This window comes from Carettochelys insculpta, chromosome 1 (genome assembly GCF_033958435.1).
Source record: "Carettochelys insculpta isolate YL-2023 chromosome 1, ASM3395843v1, whole genome shotgun sequence".
Taxonomy (NCBI): Eukaryota; Metazoa; Chordata; order Testudines; family Carettochelyidae; genus Carettochelys; species Carettochelys insculpta.
Genome location: NC_134137.1, coordinates 149175101 through 149198378, shown reverse-complemented (window position 1 = coordinate 149198378; position 23278 = coordinate 149175101).

The following is a 23278-nucleotide window of genomic DNA, read 5'->3' as shown; positions in this document are numbered from 1 at the left end:
CTCACCTAGTCCCAAGATGCTGCAGTGAGGACCAGCTGGCGGGAGTCCCCTCTGCTAATGGCAGCCTGCACTCCAAATTTCTCTTCCCTGGCCCCACCCCAGAGGCTGCATCCCCAGCCAGAGCCCTCACCCTCCCATATCCTCATCCCCTGCCCCTGCCTTGAGCCCGCTCCCACATGCCAGACCCTTTGGCTTTACTCCCTCCTCAAACCTCCATACTGGTGCACATAACAACATTTATTCCATGTATGGACATAACAAATTAGAGGGAACAGTGCCAGGGCTCCATCCTCCGCTCCGCCCCAAGGTCCCACTCCCCCTCTTCCAAGACCTCATCCCCACTCTGCCCCTTCACCTGAGGCCCCCCACTGACTTCTCTGTGCCCTGCTCCTGAGGCCCCCCCCTTCCCAGGCTCTGCTCCTCTTCGTCCCCTCCCATAAAGCACCCCCTCCCATTCCTCTCTGTCCCCTGCTCCAAGGCCTTCTTGCCCATGAAGGTACCAATGACAGACACATACTCAGTAACTAGAACAGGAAAGGAGCATATAAATGTGCTGAAATCACCCTTTCCCTGAAACTGACAGCACTCCCCCAACCCCACCCAAAGGAAACACACACAGCTTGTCAAAAGCACCTTCTGGCAAAAGGGAAAGTCAGCGCCACCTGTGGATTATCTTTATGCAGGTTGAATGTCTTGTCCAGCACCCCCCGGACCTGACTGGTGCCAGACGAGAGAATTTGCTGGACCACAGGAGGTCAATGTTGCCTAGCACATTACCAACACTTCCCCTGCTCACGGGCCTCTCAGAAGACATCGAGGGGTAAATTCCGGCTAAATAACAGCACAGAACACTGAGAGCCAGGACTGGCGGCTGGAAACAAACGTTATGGAACTGCAGGAAACTTGGCCACACCCACGATAAGTGGTTATCCAGCTAATTAAAATCATGCCAGATTACAGATGTCTCTGAACAAGACAGGTCCAGATTAGCCAGGTTCAACCTGTGTCACTCTCTAATGTTAATAGCACTGCACAGTGCCTTGGATAGGGTGGTTAGACGGTACTTCAGAAATACATTTTTTCTTGTCAGCAAATGGTACTGATTACCAATTGTAATGCAATTTAAAAACAGAGATACAGCTCAGATGAGACCCCAGCCTGAGCGTTTTGCCAAACCACATGCTCACTGGTGCATGTTATCACAGACAGGAACAGCAGAGCAGCTGAAATGCAGAGCAGCACCAGCTAGCAGTCTCCAGAGAAGCAGAACTCTGGGCTGCATGAGAAATGAGTTGTTTATGTGTCAGACATTGAACCCCTTGGGTTTGCAGCCTGCAACAGATCAGCTCAGAGGAGGTTTAAAACAGCACGCAAAAGAGTCAGGAAAGTCTTAGTATTGTTTATGCTAAACTAGTGTGCATCATTCATCAGAAAAGCCCACTTACGTACTGTTTTACAAGATAGGGTGATAAAGATAAGATGATAAAGCAGCTAAAAACTTGATATTCGAGCTTTCACTTCAACGCCACAAAAATCTCAGAACCACTGAACAGGTCTTCCTGTTATTCTCAAGTGATTAGCCAATTAAAAGCTATTCAAACAAGGCCTGTTCTCATTCTCACTGACGTTAATTGCTAACCTCCCCTTGCTTTCAGCAGTTGCAGGGCAAAGCCAATAGCCATGCTTTGCTGTACCTGGCCAATGGGAGCTGCAAGAAGTGGCAGCCAATGTGCCCCTGAAGCCTGTACCCCACCCCACAGCTGGGAGATGTGGGGAGAAGAGCCTGCAGATGGTCAACATAAACAAAATGTGTTGTGGCCAGCAGAGGACTACCCTGATGGGCCAAGAGCTGAAGGTTCCTGACCCCAATCTGGGCCTTAATTTGGAAGGAGATGGGGATCCACGTAGCATGTAATGAAAGCATCATACTATTTTCCAAGCAAGCGAGCATCAATTTTTTCTTTTCTATTATTCCAAAATGACATTTACAGCCACTTCAAGGCTCCTGGAAAAGGGCTTAGGGAAACTGAATCTCAGGTCTTTAGAGTCGGTATTATGTAAAACTCTGGGATGCGCTGATGACCTCGTGAGAAGAATGGCTTGTTGAACTTGCTAACTAATTTTTATGGAGACAAAACTGCCAACACTGAAATGATTTTTTTATGAAAGGAAAGGTGGAATTAGAGAGTCACAGTAAGACCTTAGGCATTTTTAAAGCTATAAATGCATTGTGCTGGCCTCACATAATGCTAATTTCGGTATGGTTTCTTTTAAGGCGGGGAGAGCAAACTTTTTACATCAGGCCCCCTTTTCATCCCTGTAATTAGCCCCCCAACCTGTCTAATAAAATCCAAACCAACGGAAATTTCTGTTATGTTCATATGAAAAACAAAACAAAACAACCCCCCCACCTTTCGGCATGTGCCAGTCTATGTGAGGCAGCAACAGAAACAGCAATGCTGCATGTAGGACGCACACAATGGGGTGAGAGGGTACTCACTATACAGATGGAGGCAAAGCACCTTCTCCAGTCCTCCCAGGCAGCTATTAAATCAAAAAACTCACTCTGTTTAAACAGCCCTCCCAACGCCAGCAGTCCCAGATGGTTCATGTTGCTGTTTCAAGAGCCCGCGCAGCTTAGAAGAAAAACAGCTTCCTGCTGTTTAAAGAGCCCCCCTTTACAGCCCTCCTGGGCAGCCTTTTACAGGAAACAAAACAACTAAACAAAAGATCAACATAATTGCACTTTTCAAAAAAAGGCTGGACTCTGGGAAGCTGGAAGAAGGGGATGTGCTGGTAAAAGCTCACATCTCTTACCCCCATTCAGCTGCCTCTGCAAAACATGAGGAGGGAACTAGAAATGACAGCAGAGACTGCTGGGGGGCAGGGAGGTGGGCAGCAGAATCAGGAGAGGCTGCAAAGAGGCAATGGAGGGCCCCCTGTGGTGAGTAAGGGTATCAGAAGGAAGCTGGCCTCTTCCAGCCTGGAGGCAGGCAGCGCAGCATGCGAGCACAGCTCAGCTGTGCACACAAGTTACAGGGAAGCAGTGGAGAGCCCTCACAGTTGCAGGGGGGAGGACTGGTTGTGCTGTACCCCCCTTTTGAGATGTCATGGCCTCCAGAGGGTGCACCTCCCCAGTTTGCAAACCCCTGTTTTAAGGTATGAGAAATGCTGTTTTAACTGACATTCATGTTACAGAGAGAGAAGTAGTCTTTAGGGAAAAGAACTATAGGTCTCCAGCAGTTTAATCCTTGGCGTGTGTTTACCCAAGGAATATTTATTTATCCTCTTGAGAAGAATCATATTTTTCCCCAAAGCAATATTGTTAAATGCTACGTGCTGATGTTGTTTTCTAAGTCTGTATATTGTGAATTTCTCCATGCAGGAGCTCCTTTTCTTTGTTTTGTACAGCACCATAAACTTTACTAAACAAATAACAGCTAATAGCATACCCATGCCAAGGTGCATTTTCCAAGTGAGTTTCATGTACTGATTTAATGTTCCCAGTATACCAACAGGTATATAAAGACTGCTCCTGATCACTTTACCCTCTTCTAAGTGCTGCAAAATGAATTCCTTGAGGATCCCCTCCATGATTTTTCTGGGGACTGAGGTAAGGCTGTAGATAATCCCTGGATTGTCCTTCTTTCTTTTTTTAGAGATGGGTACTATATTTGCCTTTTTCTAGTCATCCAGGACCTCTCCCCTTTGCCCAGAGTTTTCAAGGATAATGGCCATGTCATTTGCAATGTAATTTACCTATTCCCTGAGTACCCTTGGATGCATTAAATCTGGACATGCATTAAATTTGTGTACATCTAGCTTTTCTAAATAGCCTTGACCTGTTCTTTCCTCACTGAAGACTGCTCACTTCCTTCCTATACTGCATTGCCTACGCTTGCCTGAGTACTTACTAGGGAAGGGGCATGGTGCTGTAAGCAGAACACAGACCTCAGAGTAAGGATAAGGGTTCTCTCCCTCGCTATGTCATTTCGTCCATAGGCACGTCTGTTATACTCCAGGGAACTGGGGTTTCACTGTCTGTAGGCTGTAGATAACGTAGCTTCCCGTCTTCACAGGGACGTTGTGATGATATTATCACTGAATGAAATGCACTATCAGAGACTAGAACCAGATATTCTCCTCTGCTTTCTGAGGTAGAGGGGATAAAAAGAGGCCAAACACTGGCTAGCGTGAACGGTAAGCCTGGGAGGCACAGAGCCACACACTGGCTAGCGTGAACGGTGTGCCTGGGAGGCACAGAGCCACACACTGGCTAGCGTGAACGGTGAGCCTGGGAGGCACAGAGCCAAACGTCACCCGTCCTTTCTCAATCCTTTCAGCAGGTGTTCAGGGCTTTATAGTTTCAGTGGAAATGACTGGGAAAAGCTGCAGTCAATCCGGGGGACAAACCTCACCATTCAAATTTGATTAAAATGTTTTGCTGGGTTAGCTTTCAATTACAGCTGGCTTTGGCAACTGCCATAGGCACAGATCTGTCTTCTCCACAGGCTTGGGCAGCCTGAAGCTGGTCTGACCATCAGGGGTTTCCCAGTGGGAGTTGTCCTCGCTAGATATGCAACAGCTAGCGTCTCGAGCACTCTGCTCATACTAGTTCAGACTCAGGGGCCCTGCCATTCATCATGAAGCAGAAGACTTACAGAACTGCCCCTGTTCTGTTGGATTGTCCTTGTTCTCTCATCCCACATGGAGACTTTTGGCCAGGTTCTTTCTCCCTCTTCTAAGCGCTAGAGGGCCTCTTGCCCACAGAGGGGACTGATGCCTCTTGATGAAGCAGACTTTAACAGACTCAGAGAACCAGTAGATAAGAACCCATGGAAAGAAAATGTAACAGATCTGCAAACTATTCAGAGGTGAAGGAAAGAGAGGAGGGATGGTAAGAGGCCAATATGACTCCATCAGGAGCTCTTCAATGACCTCAGAAAGGAATCCTGCAAAAATGGAAACAAGGACCAATTCCTAAGAAGTACAAAGGAGTAGCACAAACTGATGGGGACTAAATCAGAAAGGCTAAGGCACAATATGAATTACACCTAACAAGAGACATGAAAGGGATTAAGAAGAGGTTTTTTAATTACATTAAAAGCAAGGGAATGATAACAAGAACTGTAGGTTCTCTACTTTAAGGGGGTTCTCTAATACTCTGGAAACAATAGATATGATAGAAACATGGTGCTGGAAGGGAGCTCACAATATCTTCAAGTCCAGCCCCCTGCACAGAGGCAGGACCATTTAAACCTAGGCCATACCTGACAGGTGTTTGTCCAACTTGGTTTTAAAATCTCTGGTTAATTGGATTTTTTATGGAAGGCATAACACTTCAAGAACTTCAAAAGGGTTTTTTTCCCCCTCTTGCTCTGTGTTCAGACAAACTTTGACGGAAAGCCATGTGCATTCTAATAAGCTCAATGTAATACCATGTGAAGAGCATTTATTTATGTGATCTCGCTCTTTCCATGTATATTTAGCATTTAAGACTGCAAATGCATCACATTATTGTCCAGAACCTTGTTTCAGAATCAAGTATATAGAAAAAGTGCTGCAGAGCAGATCTGATCACTGATGTGGACTCTGGGGAAAAGTACTTTGGTTACTTTCTGGAGGGCTGGTATTATTTTCTGTCCAAATTTAAAGGTCACATATTTATGCTGCAACAAACATGGCAACATATCTTCATTATAAATTACTCCAAAAGTGTAGCGGCTGCAATCATGTAGAGCTGTGACTCATGAAATAACTAGCTCACAGATAATTCAATCTGTCATACTCTAGTGATGGGCAAACCACAAAAATGGTCAAATGTTTGGGTTACACGGGCATTCAGAAGATTATATATTTCTCCAAAAATTATCCAAATGTTTCTAAACTTCTCTTCTGGAACTCTTGTGAAACCTTCTACATGGACATTAGTAATTCCTTTGAGGAAAAGAAGCCACATAGTATTTTTCACTTATTATGGTACTTCCACATGAAACCAGAGCAGGTACAAAAGCTAAACCAGACCAAAAAACTTCTTGAGCCTTTCCTTAAAATGTCACAAATTGTTCTGATTGAATTTCAGGCCCAGGTTACTCAGAAGATTGTAAGCTTTCGGGGGTAGAGACCATCTTTTTGGTCTATATTTGTGCCTAGCACAATGGAGTCCTGCTCATGGGACTGGAGCCCAGGATGCTACCATAAGAAAATCATTAACAGGCCAACCTAGTTTAAATCCACCCCAAATGAGCCTCTGAATAATGCTGGGGAACTGGAAAAGACATGAAGGGTGAAGATAAAGACATGCAAGTGGTGATGGTTTGGGAAAAATCCATCATTACACTACTTATAAATACGGTTTTATGTTATGTTTATGCCCTGTAGGTTATCTTTACATCACATTCATTGTTCTGAGCAAAAGGGGATGGGCAGCTGGGTGCCTGACTCTGACTAAGCTGGTTGTTAAGGACCATGGACAACTGAATAAAATTTGCCCTGGTAGTACAACAGGATAGCTGCAGTTCTGAGAAGAGAGGGAAGTGGGACAATGCCCAAAAAGGGAGGGAAGAGACATAATTGTTAGTACAGGCCTTTAAAAACAATGTTGCTGAGAAGTTCAGGAAGAGGTAAAAAGAGGTGTGCTTCCAAAGCAAGAGGAAACTATCTGACCCCAGCAGCAGACAAAACTAAAAGAAGGGAGGCTGTAGCAGTCAGAAGATTCCAAGAACCAGAAGAGGGAGAATAAGGGAGAGTCCCTGAAAGAACACTGCCCAGATCCTGGAGAATGCTTAGGATTGGTGAGGAAACTGAGGCAGGGAATTGTGTACTGATGTTTCTGATTTTGCCTGGGCCCATGTATCCCTTATACTGTATAGCAAATTGTTCAGAAATCCCTCTGCAATGTCTGTCTGATTTGCTTCAGTTATTCTGTCCATGAAGGGATAAGCTGTAAAACAGAATACACATAAAGGTGGAACTTTGGGAAGGACGTGCTAAAAGCACTGAGGAGACTTGTGGGCTTCAGCAATAATCTTGGGGCCCAGTGCAGCTAGACTACACAACTCTATTCCCTCGAAATGGCATCAGACAGAGTGCATGCTTAGTAAGTGTGCCCAAGGTCCAGGTCACAGACAAAGCCTCGTGTCTGCCCACTCCGTGGAGAGCCTAGAAGCATACAGGTCCAAGCTTCAGCAGAAACCGAACCATGTCTGTGACATTAACCCGTTACAAACTCTTAATCCATTTTATACATCTTTCTCTTGTCAGACGGCAAACACCGCACACAAACCTTGAAGTGACACCTCTGTAATCTCTCCCAACACCCAAGCTGTTGCTGCTTCCAATAGCAATTACTCTTTTCTTGTGCATGGCAGGGTGCTGTTTGTATACTGTTTTCCTGTTTTTCTCAGCTGTAGGGATGTTGACATGAAGTACGCATAGAATTTTATCAAAAGTTATATCATCACTGAAAAGGGTCTGTCACACAAGCTACTGCTGAGAGATTCAGACAAGTGGGTGAGGAGTTCTGCTTTGTTCTTTACATTTAGGTGACCCATTTGAAAACCCAGCATGGCCATCTCCTCAACTTTAGACAAGGGCAGTGACATGGGCACAGTCCTTCTCTAACCCTGGAGAGCTAGGTACCATCCTATAAATGTGATGTTAAATCATGCTGGTGTGCAGAGACCGCAGCCTGGCAAAGTGGCAGTATTGTCTCATTGTTCCCGTGTACTCTGACTGTATTCACCTCTCCCTGATCTTATGCTCAGTACGTAAGCTTTTGGGGCAGGGCCCATACTTTTGTTCTGTGTTTGTGTAGCACCTAACACAACAGGATCTTGATGGGCATTGGGACCGGTAGGCATGACAATAATACAAATTAATAACATGAGACATTTATTGGAGTTATTGGGTTTTTTATTTGTTCAACATAAGCTAAACACTTTTACTGTATGTATTGTCTCTAATTTTTCTACAAATTAGAAACAAATTATAGTGTAACTCTGATGCATTCAATTTATGTTCATTTGCATGCAAATTTGAAAGTCACATTTGACCTAAAACTTATACTCCGTGACAATAAACAAAGACAATTGTGAGAACAAGCTCTGTTGCAACAAAAGCCCATATATTTCAACACTGATTAGTATGGTGGTGCTCAAAGAACAAAAAACTCCTCAGGCCTGTTCTATAGGTGTCATTCAGTTTTAAAATCAAACAAGTTGCTCTACGTGCTGTACGGATACAGCCCACAGCTTTGCTCCCACAAGAAGCTCTAAACCATTTATAGATGTTTGCCTATCTTGTTAATAAGCACATTTTCTAAAAAGTGAGTAACTGACATGTGACCAAATGGAAAAATTTCAGGAAAGGACATTTTAAGAGTTTATGAACTGTTTGATGTCCAGCTAACCAGTCTGGCAAGGACGTATATAGAGTAATTTTCCCCTCATCAATGATCCATCCAGACGATGCAAAATGAAAATTGTTTCAGAACTGTCTTTTTGACTTTCATTGTATGAACACCCTGATTTGTTATTTTGGGGTTGCTCATGAGTGCTGTTGGCACTGATGTTTCCTTAAAGAAATATGAGAACTGAAACTGTTCTTGAACAGAAAATTAAAGAGAAATAGATGCAAACATGCAATGGGTTTTGCCACAGAAGTAGGTAAATGCATGTCAGATCTGAGGCCTGATCCTGTTGGAAAATATCCTTTTAATACATGATGCAACATTTTTAGGATTTCCGTAGTATTTTCTGAAAATGTACTGGATTAGTTTTAAAGCATCATTTGGTTACTTAGTTCCTGGTTTTCAAACATGCACCATTCCATACACAAAAATTCTGCATTTGCACATGCAGCTCCCACACGTATACAAATGGCACAGCTAATTGGAGATGTGAACAAACATCCAATTTGCATGGAAGTTAGGCATGCTGTTGAAGCTAAATTATGTCCCTCTTTCACAGCCTCCTGTTCACTATCCTCCCTTTGCTAGTCACTCATTTCTTTTAACCAGACATTGGACAACAAGCATCAGAAGCTAAGAGGAGCCCCATAACATGCATCACAAGCAATGGATTCAATGGTATCAACCGGCCTCAAGGGAATTATGTTGATTTATGGCTGCTGAGGATCTGGCTCTTATTTTCTTTTGCTAATTTGAATGAACACTCTATCCCTTCAACCCAGATTTCATCTGGTGTCTTTCAAGCACATGCCCTAGTGCTGGCTATACAGAAAGCAGACTGTTTCCATGTCCTTGAAGATTTTGAGATGAGCGAATCTGCAGAAGAGCCTGACCCCTATACTACACTACGTGCGTGCCCCCTATGAACTTAGGAGGACAGTGCCAGGAATATGACATGTGTGGAACCTCACGGACATTTTCTCCTCCGGATCCTAAATGTGTGTTTCCTTTGGTTTTCTGCCAGAGCAGATGGTGTAGCCACTGAGCAGTAGGTTACAATATGAAGATAGGACAGATTTCTTCCCATAATACAGCTGTTATTGGATATGTTTATTTTGTGTTTAAAGGTAATTAAGTCAGACAGTCAAATAATGCAATTAACTGTGCTACTCAAATGCGCTTTAGTTTATTTTGGGACAAAACACCTCCGGATCCAGAATGAATATAAATGAGCTTTTGTTTCATTAGTTTCAGACCGTTTGACACTAGCAGATGATATTGTGTCACACACATTTTGGGGTTCTCAGCAATGAAATGACAAACAGATTGAGGCTATTAAACTTAGATGTTCTGAACAGGTGACCTACACCACTGGTAAAGTCCCAGTGGAAAATCGCTATTTGATTTTCTTTTCTTTCCTTAAGGAAACACTAGCTGTGTGTCATGTTAGTTATGGCATAGTATGTATGTGCTCCAGATGGCAGAGCTACATCACCATCTCTGCCTTCACTTAATTTCCCGCTATAGCTTTGTTAGATTTGTTCCCACTATCAACGTTTGTTTTAGGAAACATACTGAGGGATTCCATATTTCTGTAGTTCCTTGAGAAAAGAAAGCTACGACAGAACAGCTGGGGTGAACATTTCAAACGTGTCTAACTGGCATAAAAGCCCATTTTGAAAAAAAATTTCAAGAGAACGGAAAACACAGTTTCATCAGAGTCAAAACATTTCTCAGGAAATGTCAGTCACAATGAAATCTTTGATGGGAAAGTGTCAGCACAAAATGTTCCTGCTTTCTTTTTTCAGTTTGATAGTGTCACAATATTGTGTTTCAAAAACGTAAGAACAGTTTGTTTTGACCATCATTTCAGTTCATTTAGACTCCTAGATATAATACATACAGTTTTAGATTTATAAGTCTGATTGACTTTTGGATTTATATTTGTCACCTTCAGTGTGGAAAATTTTTATGTTGACTTTTTTCGGCATTTCGCCTCTCCCCTCTGAAGAAAAAGCACATTTGCTGAGGTGAATATGTAGGTCATTGGCTCTGTTCGTTCTAGAAGCAGAGCTGGGAGAATGGAGCAGATTGGTGGATGTTTAGGTGCACAGGCAAGTGGCTATGCTGGACGAGTTGGACCATTGGCCTGATGTTTGCTCTGAGGAAGTCTGTGTTTTGGACATACTGAGATACCCATAGAGGAAGTATCTTGGAACTCGTGTGTGTTGGTGGTGGTTGACTTTGCTCTCTGTCAGTATTATGTAAGCAGTGAGTATCTGTTAAAGACTGAAATGGGGATTGTTGTGTGCTACACTCTTTCTTTGGCCCACATCTCTTGTGAGAACACAGAAATCCATCTGACATGTGATAAATGCCCCTTCTGTTCTGCTTGTGCTAGGGGGGACTTTTCCATTTGTTTACTGCAGCTTTCTTTTCTCACTTCAGGTTGGTACCTCTGCAGAAATGTGATGATGGACACAGAGTTTCATCTGCCATGAAAGCGTCTAGTTGGAAGCACACTGTTGATTGATTAGTGTGCCTGAAAGTATTCTGATTACAAACGGAGTGGCAAATCAAGGCTTGTGCTGCAATTAACCTTTGAGCTGCTGGCACTTTTTTATTTTACTGCTAAGTCAATCTGTGATGTACAAAGGGAATGCCCTTAAAAATCAGACAAAGCGTTTACAATTTTTTGCTGTCAAAGATGTTATTGAAGAAGTCACTTTTAGTGTCTGAAGGATACACATTCCTAATTTACGTTGGGGTTTCTGTTAAGACCCCTTCCCATTATGCCCAAATTTCATAGTCTGCTATGAGGCCTAGCTAATGAGAAAATGAGCAGCTAGGGTGAGTGGAATATTACTCTGTCCTGTGTCTAAAGTTGAGCAAGCTAAAACTGCATGTGGGAGGCTGAACGTGTAGCCCTCTAGAAGCAAAACTGCTGCTTCAATGATTTTAGGAGACTACTGAAGAAAGTAAACAAGTTTTATTTCCCAGCAATGTTGCAAAGAAAGAGAAGTCACACACACAGACAGGCCTAACAGTGTGTCCTGCCAGGCTGTGCAGCGAGTTCTGCCCTCCAACAGAATGTATCAGTGCTTACATAGTCGGTGCACAAGAGATACAAAACAACAAATCAGCTGGCTCCACGCTTGTACCCTGCACAGTTACATGCCCTTGATAGGGTAAGCCAGCAGGCGACCATATGTGGAGTTGTTCTCCACCTTAACACTAATAAACCACATGCTTTGACCTTAACACAAAATGGCAGTAACATAAAATGGCGGTCTCTGCTTCAACAGCCCCTTATCCTATGTTACAGCCCCAAGCAAGGTCATAGCCCGGGATGGGGCCTAGAAGTCTGGAGGAAGAGATAACAGCCCCAACAGCTTCATTCCAAGGCTGATCTCACGTGCAGAGAGAGGCCTAGATTGTCAATAGTGAGATATGACATCTTCCCTGTCCTCCGTACCAGGTATCGTCCATGTTTGCCAGCTTGGGTGCTCAGAGATATAACAATGTATTACAATTATGTACGCTTGTCATGTACTTTCACTGCTCTTGCTTTAAATCCCTCAGATATGTACCTGTGAATCATACCTGTTTGGAAAGAGTCATCATTACTCCCATGGACACATGATTAGAATTTAAACATAATTAAAATTAATGCATGCATCGTATAAGTAAATTTTTAAGGAAAACCACCTGCGTATTAGACAAAATGCTGATGTAAGCTATGGGTGGAGTCATTGTGTAACCTTTTAGATTACTGGCTTGTTATGCTCACTTTGTCTTGCTGCCAGCACCTATCCAGGGGCTCGGGAGCTCCCACCCCGCTGTCTCTCTCTGCCCATTGGCATCCGATATAATCATTTGTAACCAATTGCTTGACAGTGCCCCCAGAGCTTGACAGGTGAAGTGGCACTTTGCCGGCTGTGCTTAATAAACCCTCCTACTTGATTCTACATGGTGTCCAGGCTTTGTACCTACAGTGTCTGACTCTTTTTTGATAGGAGAAAGTATCCTACTAATGTAACTCTGTTTTTGTATGTTCTTTACCTTCTGCGCTTTTCCGTTTAGTTGGCGTTGAGACTGGGCTGAAGTATGAGTGAAGAGTGAATTGAAAGAGCAAAGAACGTGAGGAAAACAATCAGCCTGATTCAGCACTACCTTGCCCTTTTGTAGTCATAAACACCTGGGCAAAATGGATGTACAATGCTTCTGTGCTGAACTGAGTACTTGGACACCCACTTTGCTGGCAGAAATGTAAGCGACTGCACAAAGCACTGGCCTCTCAGGCCCAGAAGCTCTTACAGAGCCAACCTTAGGGTGCATTTCCCTCTCTATCCTGAATTCTGAGGGTAGTGAGACAGGCAGGAGATGGGATTAGAGAAAGTAAAACTGGGATTCTAAGGCAGGGCTGTGCAAAGGGTGGGGTGGTTCATAAGCAGGGCTCAGCACGATTGGCTGCTGGGTGTCAGGCTTGTCCATCTCGTTAAAAATGTTGAACTATGTTGTTGTTTTTATGTTTGTGTATTTACATCTATACACTGATTCATATTGTTTTTACATTGTACATACTTATTTTCTTACACGTGCTGAAAGGTTATTTTTCTCATATGAACCTAACTCAAATGTCCGTCGGTTTGGATTACATTAGACAGGTTGGGGAGGACCTGCTAATTGCAGGGACAACAAGTGGGGCCTGACATAAATAAGTTTGCTCACCCCTGGTCTTGGGGAATCTATACTCCCAAGTATGGCATGACTGAAGTGCTGCTATTGGCCTTGGAATCACACTCCGTGCTGCCCCTTAAAGAAGAATCACAGACCACATCAGATTGACCAGTTAGTTCTGCTGAAGCATTCTCTACTCTGGCTTTCACTTTTCTCTGTGGATTTTACACCAGGGTGTACGGAGAACATGCCACTTTGTGAGCATCTCCCCTCACCCCACACCTTTTTCCCACCCAGCGCATGGGATATTTTGTAGAAGTGATTTGAAACAGCCCCACGTAAGAAAGTAGATCAAAGAGAGGGAATCCACAGAGCCGTTTTTCCCTCAATGCAAGCCTTTAGGAGTTTGCCTGCACCTTTGCCTCCCCTTTACACTGCCGCTGAGAGAACACAGTATTCAATGGTTAAGTCAGATTAGATGTCATCTGTTTTGTTTTTTTTCAGACTCAGTGAGGTAAGGCAGTTGCAAGACCTCCAGTTCTTTCACTAAGGGACACCCATCTTGCTCTAAGCAATCACTCTCCCATGCTTACAACATTCCATTCCAGAAGTTTTCCATCCATCATTCTCAAACCTCAAAAAGTGCCGAACTAAAATAGCCATCCAAAGAAAAGCACAACAAAACCACCGAGTGTTTTGTCTACACTTCCAAAATTAAAGCACAGCTGTGGCAGTGCTTTTAAATGCAAGTGGCCGTGGCAGGAGCACTGGGAGAGCTCTCTAGGGCTCAGTCTACCTTAGACACGTAAGCGGATTGCAGATACGCAATTCTCGCTAAGGCAACTGCACAGCGAGAATTGACTTATCTGCAATCGACATATGTGACCATCCACAAAAAGGCAGGTCAACAGGAACATTTCTCCCATCAACCTCCCGTACTCCTCGTGATAGGGAGGAGCACAGGGGTTGAGTGCTGACCCCAGACAGTTCAGTTTTGCACTTCTCTATCAGGTGCACAAAATTGAACTCCGGAAGATCAACACTGACTGGGCCAATCTTCTTGGAAGCATAGACATTACCTCCATGAGGGAAGCAGCTAATGGTGCTGGGAGTACAGCTCCCACCCTGGTAGTCTGATTTACATTGATGCTTTACAGTGCTGTAACTTGTTGATCTCAGGATTGTTTTTTCACACCCAAAAGCCAGGAAGTTACAGCGCAGTAAAGTGCCAGTGTAGATTTAGCCTGACTGCACTAGTAAATCAGATCAGATCCAGCTCCCCAAAGAGAGAGGTGGTCTTACTCTGTCGGTATGAGTGCTGTACAGTTTTGCTGCCTCCTTGCCTTCCAGCTGGATACGGCATAATTCTTAACCCGCAGCAGAACCCTAGCCACACCTACCACCACATTATACATACTGTTAAGGTATGGTCGGTATCACAAGGCCAGACCATTATTCATAGCCTTTCAGGCTCCATATCTTGGGAAGACAAGTTGTCTGGTGTTCGTAGGCTACTGGTGCCTTCTGAGGGAGAGGTTGCAGGAAGGGCCATCCAGATGGATAGGCCGGAGGCAAGTGGGGGCACCTTGTTTAACAGCTACAATTTTGGTGGGTGCACAGTGAAGTGGTGCACCTTCCGAGTGCTACCTCAAGTCACCTGGCAAGGTGTTCTGTACTGATGCATTGTTCTGCGAAGAGGCAGTGGTCCTGTGGGGCAGGACAGTTTCATGTCTGCCTGAGTCGCGGGTTGGAGACAATTCGCTAGCCATGACTGCTGCCTAGGAACGAGGCAGTAGTGTTGAGCCGAGATTACTGACAGAAGAGGTTGCTCTAACTGCAGTTTGAACACCTCTGTTCCCACATCAGGTGTGTGTGAAAGTAAAAGAAGTTACACTTAGAATATACCCATGGGGTGAGTGCAGGAATAAAAACAGATGACTTTTGAAGCAGCGTGTTCTCTGTCCCTCCTGTGACCTGGGAGCCTGAGGAGCTCTATCCCCTGCTGTGGCCCTGAGGAAGTTTGTCCCTGCTGATTATTGGGAGGGACCTGCTTGTCCCCATTCTTTTACATTTCCTAGCTAAACAAGATTTGTATAATTGATTACTAGTCAGTGGGGTCAACAGCTACCACAGGCCCAGGGTAAGGTGCTAGGGGGCCCAGCTCTATGATCCCAGGAGGGGCAGGGCCAAGGGTGCAAGGGCTGGGGCCTATGGCAGTCAGGCTTTAGCACAGCCCGGACTGCATTGCTGCCTGCCCCACCCCGCCCTGCACACGAGCCAGGCAGAACGGCTGAGCTGTACTGCCTTGCCCGTACAGAAGAGCCTGGAGTGCTGGCCACCACCACTGTCAAAGTAGCAGCAGCAGCCAGAACTCCCAGGCCCTTTGAAACACAGGGCCCAGGGGCAACTGCCCCATTTGCCCAATCCCTGTCAGCGGGCCTGTTTCTCCTGCATCAGAAAGCTGGCCAAAAAGGCCCCGAACAAATACTAACATGCAGAAGGGAAATGGAAGGGTCAGAATAAGACTTGGCTGTCAGAAGAATGGGTAGCATATACTACAATCTAATCAACCAAACACTTTGTCTGCTTGTCTCAGACAAGTATGAGAACCTCAGATAACCAGAGATACTCCTGTCCTAACACTTCCCTTACAGAATTGGTGTAAAAATGAACAAAATCCGTCAACTTCTAGGAATGTGGCATCAGTGTCAGATTATTATTTCTATTTTGAAATGCACCAGAGGTAATAGGTACCTGTGGCAAAGGGGCTATATATATGAAGGAACAGAGATCCCTTGTTTGAAGTAACAGGGTTTCTGAATTTGTCATAGCACGTATGTGATTATACGGGAAAGTAATTGTATTCCAAAACCTCTGAGTATCTTTCTGCAGCATTTCCCAAGCACTACGGTCCTTTATTGTAATACCTCTGTGGCAAATTATAATTACTGCCACACGGTGAAGGAGCTGCTCAGCAGTTTGTACAAGTATCAGGTATTTTCTGGGCATGTGGAGCATATTTCCAAGTCCAGGTGCTCTGACTAGTGCTGCAAAACAGCCCATGTACATTACCATTTCATTTCTGCTTGTCTTGCATCTGTTTATTTTATATGCACCTCATGCTTTTACTGTGTTCATGTTTCTGGTGTCTTAAATGAAGCTGCAATATAAGAATTAATCTGTCAGCGATTTGCTTATTGCATTTTTAAAAGTACTGTGGCAATAACAGGCACCTAAGGAACTGTTGCAGAGTAATGGAACTTACATTCGCGAGTCTTGAAAGTTCAGTGATTTCCACAGTGCACTTATGTTGGCTGCAGCACTCTTAGGCTACGTCTACACGTGCACCCAACTTCGAAATAGCTTATTTCGATGTTGCGACATCGAAATAGGCTGTTTCGATGAATAACGTCTACACGTCCTCCAGGGCTGGCAACGTCGATGTTCAACTTCGACGTTGCTCAGCCCAACATCGAAATAGGCACAGCGAGGGAACGTCTACACGCCAAAGTAGCACACATCAAAATAAGGGAGCCAGGCACAGCTGCAGACAGGGTCACGGGGCGGACTCAACAGCAAGTTGCTCCCTTAAAGGGCCCCTCCCAGACACACTTTCATTAAACAGTGCAAGATACACAGAGCCAACAACTAGTTGCAGACCCTGTATATGCAGCACGGACCCCCAGCTGCAGCAGCAGCAGCCAGAAGCCCTGGGCTAAGGGCTGCTGCCCACGGTGACCACAGAGCCCCGCAAGGGCTGGAGAGAGAGTATCTCTCAACCCCCCAGCTGATGGCCGCCATGGAGGACCCCGCTATTTCGATGTTGCGGGACGCGGATCGTCTACACGTCCCTACTTCGATGTTGAACGTCGAAGTAGGGCGCTATTCCCATCCCCTCATGGGGTTAGCGACTTCGACGTCTCGCCGCCTAACGTCGATTTCAACTTCGAAATAGCGCCCAACACGTGTAGACGTGACGGGCGCTATTTCGAAGTTACTGCCGCTACTTCGAAGTAGCGTGCACGTGTAGACGCAGCTTTAGTGATTTTCCATTGAGTTACTCTTCTGATTCAGTGTGGCACACGTTACACAACTGACCCTTGCAGGACTAAATGAGGCAGCTTTGTTTTTTCAAACATTCAGCAAAATGCTGCTGGATTAGCAAGTCTGGGTAGAGGGTGAATATTTGAGGGAAAGGCAACTGGCTTCTTGTTAGCTCTTTCTTGGCAGAAAGCAAGCATAGTGCTGTGCTACCTGCTTCTCCGTTCCCACCTTACCTCCTTGTCTACAGCTAAAATAAAGGTATAGCTAAAATTGAACTGCTTCATGAGAGGCTTGCTTCTGTCAGAAATATGGATCACAATACAGGTGACAAAATATGCTTCATGCCTTGAACAGTCATAACTCCTAAACAGAGCGGGCGGAGCCATCCTGTCCATAGAACAAGGTGGGGTGGCCGTCTCTGGTCGCCCGTTTGGGGGCCCTACAGCAGCTGCCCAAATCGTCCTATGGATGGGAGGTGGGGAGGATTACCTGGAGCCGGGCGCAGGGGTGGACAGCAGCAGCAGTAAGGGGTCACCTCCCCTTGTCTGTCCCCTCCTGCACTCGCCACACTGGCAGCGCAAGCTGCAGCCTGCTCTGCTCTGCTCTGCCACACTGGGGCCTTCTGGTCCACTGGACTCCACTCCTCTGCCGTAGCAGGAAGCAGCCTCCGCTCCCAGCCGCCTGTGGAGAGGCAGGGCTCAGCAGGCTGGCAGAGCGTGGCAGAGGGAACACAGAAGGCTGTTGCTTGCACCGCATGGTGATTGGGGGCAGTCTGCGGGAAGGCAAACCCCTGCTGCTGATGCCGTCACTGCCACACCCTGCCCCAGGTAATCCCCAGCCAGGCTGGTCATGGAGAGAGAAAGGGAACAGGGTGGGAGTGGAGCAAGGAAAGGGCAGGGCCTGCAGTGTGTGTGTGGTGGCAGGGGGATTCCCAGGGACCTGCACCTAGGGCACTGGGGGTGGGACTAGCCCTGGGTCACATCCCCCTTTGGGACAGCCCTGACAGCAGGTGTCAAATGCTATCTGTCTCTCTCATTTCGCACAGGCCTAAGTGATAGCACAAGATGCAAGGGCGGGGCGGGGAGGATCAGGCCGATTATGTCAAAACAACACCTTTAACGTTTGACCTTTGAGCATGTTACATGCGTTATGCATTAGTGACCAACAACTTTGTTTAGTGACAATGAAGGCTGGTGCAGGACATCTCTCGTCCACCCAAAGCCTTACGGACTTAAGATGTCAAGGGAGAAGTCCTGTTTGTTTCTTCCTAACTTGACACTGCAAACAGGAAAGTCAAGAAACACTCTCACTGCTCCATATGCCTCTTACTTGCATCCCCAACAGCCATGGATACCCCAAGCTGAACTTATACAGAAGGATTTATACCAAGCATGGACTGATATGCTTTTAAGTAAATCATATATGACCTTTTACCTTTCGGGAAACTATTTTGCCTTGCAACTGTCATGGCCATCATTGTTCTGGTTGCATCCAAAGTGAGCTTTGAACTCCTCGCTACTGCTCTTTTAAAAGCCATTCACCTCTAGGCTCTGAGGATATTTGTTGGGGGCATTTTAGGACGTGGCACATGAGGAGCAACAGTGTATCTGAAGCACAGGTCTCAAAATGTTTTAGATTTCTTGCAAAAGGAATATGAAGCGAAACAGTTGGGGACGGAGATTATTAGAGGGGGTGACAATCAAACCTCTGGCAAAAAATCAAATAGGACTCAAAGCTTATATTCTGTGCTTGGTTCTTGTCATTACAATGAGAGTTTTACAAAATAAAAGTTAACTCATTTTCAGCACTGCACATCTCATCTGTGTGAAGTTACTAAGAGCACATATGAAAACATACAGAAAAGGTCTGTTGTCTACATTCCTGGCTATTCCCATGTGATCATATGATTGCTTGTGCCATGTCTGCAATTATACACCAAATTAGGCATAGAGTTGCATGCACATACGCACCCCCCGCCCCTTAAATATTTGCTTCTTAGTGTCCATGCAGAACTGACAGGACATCAGTTTTTAAGAGTCCGCTTGGTAAAAAACCCTTCATCTCTCACCCCCCTATGCACAGAGTAAATGACGTAGAACTCTCATTTGTCTGCATGGAATGATGAATGGCTGAGTCAGCCTGGATTTGAGATGTATCTTTAAGGCAGACAAGTAACACCAAACCTCAAAAATAAAGTCAAACATGATTTGTATTAAAGCACCTTGAGTAGAACACGCATGTCTATTCCCTGATATATAGATTGTGTAGGGTGGAAAATGTGAAAATAAAAAGCTGAAGGGAGGGAGACAAATGCAGGGGACCCAGTGAATATTTAATTGCAGTATGCCTGGAAAACCATTTAGATTTTTCCCCACCAGTTTTGATATAACAGACCTTAAAGCAATAGTCTCATAACATTGTACCTGATAATAATACAATGAAATCTAATATAGTATTTTACTGGTGATGTTATTGGTTCACAGGAGATGTTAAGATTGCATTCTGCACAGAGTTTGTGTGTAATTATGTAGTATAGACTTCTGTAAACAGTTCAGGGTACTCATCTTAATATCAATCCATATGTAGTTACAGCAGTTAGGCCTGATTAACAAAGAAGTCAGTTATAACCTCTGAGACAAGTCTTCCTTTGACCACATACTGTATCATTTTCTTTACTTACAAACAAACAAAAAAGCAGCTATAGAGTTCATGTTTGAAAAACCCCAATCTAAGGCAAAGCTTATCCATTTTGGTATAACACTGCTGTGATAAAGACTAAAGAAGAAACAAAACTAAATCACTTTTTCATGCACGGTGGAGGACCAGCAGGTGTTACCATGGAAACAAAGTCAGTCCATATCTGCTTCATCACTGCGTGGGCTTCTAGAAAACAGTCTCTCACCTCACAGTTGACAACTTTGGGGGCAAATTGCTCTCATGGGTAATAGAACAATTCTTGCTAGGTTACACTGATACATATCTGGGATGGTCTGGCCATTACTAGCAACTCTCAGGCCTCAGGCAACAGTGATACTTCAATTTTACCAGCTGAAAGGGAAAAAGTGAACAGAAGCAATGGTGTGGAGAGACGTACCTCAGCAGAGTTCTGAAAGGAATGACTTGGGGGCAATTACTGCCTTTTGTTCACTCTACACCTGCAGGGTAAGTCAGAAAACACACATCAACTTCTCTCACAACCATAGAAATGATCTGACCTTAGTGGCAGCAGAGGGTATTTATGTGCCTTGCATACAGGCATTTGAAAGTCCCACACTGTGCGCACTGCTAAAGCTACTCAACTTTATGTGTGTGTGTGTGTGTTGAGCCATCTGCTTCTGGTATCAAAAATAGATCAGAGGAAAAAATTCAAGTATTCTCATCTTCAGAGCACAGTCTAATCCTGAGCTGTCCTTCATTCTCCTTAAGCCACCACATACACCCTTCCATTGCAGAGCAGCTTTCAGCGATGCATTGGAAGGGAGCTAGGAGAGTACAGATGTTTTCCATTACGTTTTAACACCATGAGACAGATGTACACTCTGGTGTTTGCTCAGGTACAGTAAGCCTGCTCCATGCTGGGTCTGATTCTGTTTGATATGAATTTTACCCAGCAGTGTACTAGTAACAACTCCAGGGCTGTTGTGATCAATCAACAAATGGGAATGACATCAAGTGAAATGCACAATGAAAGGGTTAGCTAAGAGGATGCAGCCGGAATACAAAGCCATCCAACCACTCTGTGTGCTCTTTAGAATAGTTTTTTAGAGCCCCTTCTGGGGGTGTTTGGGGAGACACTCAAGAAGTGACAAGGTGTGCTGCAGTTCTTTCATCCCCTCTGACACCTCCTGCAACCTGCTAGTTAGCCTTTGCGGGCCTTTAGTGGTTTGGTCCTCTGGCCAAATCACAAAGTCCAAATACACCCCTGCCAGGGCACTCAGGAGTCCAATAACTAACAGGCTCCTTGTCCATTCTGGGGCTTCAGGCTCAGCTTTGGGTTCTTTATGTTCAGCCATTTGATCAGGCTCCCTGAAAAATCGTCTCCCTTTACACCACTTTACCTCTGGCTGTTGGGGGAGCCCAGTCCAGCTCACCAGCCCAGGTTCCAACGGATGGATCCTACACACTGCAAACACATCTTCTGACTTCAATGCATCACCACTAGTTTCCTGAGCTTCTGCCTACTGAGCTATTCATCAAGCTCCTTTGGCCAGAGAAGAGCCCCCTTCTTCACTCCTCTGCTCTTAGTCAGAAACTGCCCTGATAATGACAGGCAGCTGCTTTTATCTGAGCCTGCTGGACTCTGATTGGCTGCTCCTGTGAGGCCGCTTTGGGCAGGTCTGGAGGTGCCACCTTTGTTGCCCCTGGCCTGTCACAGCTCTGTTTCCTGACAAGGCTGTCATAGGATCACAAAGCCTCCTGTAAGGAACTACAAAGGAGTTATACCCTGTGACAGAGAGGAAAAAAAAAGATACTTTCTAGGGAAAGTCCACACAATTTCTGTATGTTCCCATGATGCAAGCACACAGCTTGGAGTCTTACAAAGAGTGACATTTGCAAAATATAGGTGGTGGTATGCAGAAAATGAGGCCCGGGCTTGTCTCTATTTCCTTCAGCAAAAATGGGTTCCTAAAACTGCATATATCTAGATAGCTTCTGGAACCTTTGTTCAGAAATAAAAGGGTAAGAAATTTTAGGGTTGCATTATTTAAGTATCAGCAATGCTATTGCCATTATACAAGATGACAAAATGAAGGTAATCACTACCCTAAAAAATTACTGTCTAATATTTCTTTTCAGACAGTTCAAGAACCAGTAAATGTGTTTGAAAGCTGCATCCTCCAATGAAGTAGAATTATGATGACAGGTTTGTAAATAATCAAATTTTAACCAAGATACAAATATTTCTTCTTCAATTTTTGTGAAAGGTAACTTCATCAAAATGAGAATAAAGACCAACCCATCATCTTAGAGTTAGCATGTAGTACTGAGACCATTATGAATAGCTCTAGAGTACATTCTTGGCACTTTTTCCTCACAGATTCACGCAAAAGACAGAGTTCATGAAAACTGAGAAGTGTACAGTTTTGGACCCAGTGAAGCCAAAGGGAGTTTAGTTAATTTCATAGAAATGAGTTTTCACTAGCGGAAAGTTCATATGTGCTGTTCCTTTCATGAATGTGTAACATACCACATTATCAACCCTAGATGTTCAAAAACCAGGAGTCAGGCTCGCTAAAAATCACGAGGCTGTGTATGTTCCTTTTATGTGCTTTCTGCTTTTGGAGCTGTCAGGGTTCACTGGGGTCACATTTTGAAGGTTTCTCCACAGCCACAAGAGGTAGAAACTCAGTTTTACTTTAAGAAAGGAGACTGAGATCATCACAGAGACACTTGACTCCAGGAGCTGACAAATAGGTGAGCCCTTCTAAATGCTTAGGATGAAACTCTAGGTGCTTCACTCAGACACAAGTAATCCCATTGTGAGGCTACTAGCAGAAGTAAGGGAGAGGTTCGTCTCGGTGAACTCCATACTAGCAGGGAACCAGTTTCCCTCCCCACTCCCCAGTAGGTTCTTTTATCGGGCTGCTTCAGTATTGGGGCATGGGCAGTCATGCGCAATGGTTGGAGCAGGAGTCAGTAGCCAGGAATCAGAAACAAGGCCATATGCAGACTCAGTAGTTGGAACCCAGGCAGAGCCATCCCTTCCATAGGACAAGGTGGCCCCAGTCCCAGTGCTTTCATGGCCCGGCAGCAGCTGCCCCACCTATCCTATGGATGGGCTGGGGGATTACCCGGGGCAGGGAGCTGGCAGTGGTGACAGGCAGCAGCAAGGCGAGCGAAGTGGTTGCCATGGGCCCTGTGCCTTCAGGGCCCTGTGCTCCAATTGGTATAGCACATTGCCTTGGGCCCCATAACCAGTAGAGATCTTTGTCCACATCTCCCTCCTGAAATCTTACAGAGAGCCCAGGCAGATTATTTGGTTTGGTGAATTCTTGCTTCCTGATGCACTGGCGGAATCTCCAGTGTGTAGTGCACTGGCAACCAGTGGAAAATGTTCCTGCCCTGGTTGGTAGCTGCAGGAGTTTCATGAAACTTAGCCCATCCTAGAAACCTCTCATAGGCACCCTTGGGGGAGGGAATACA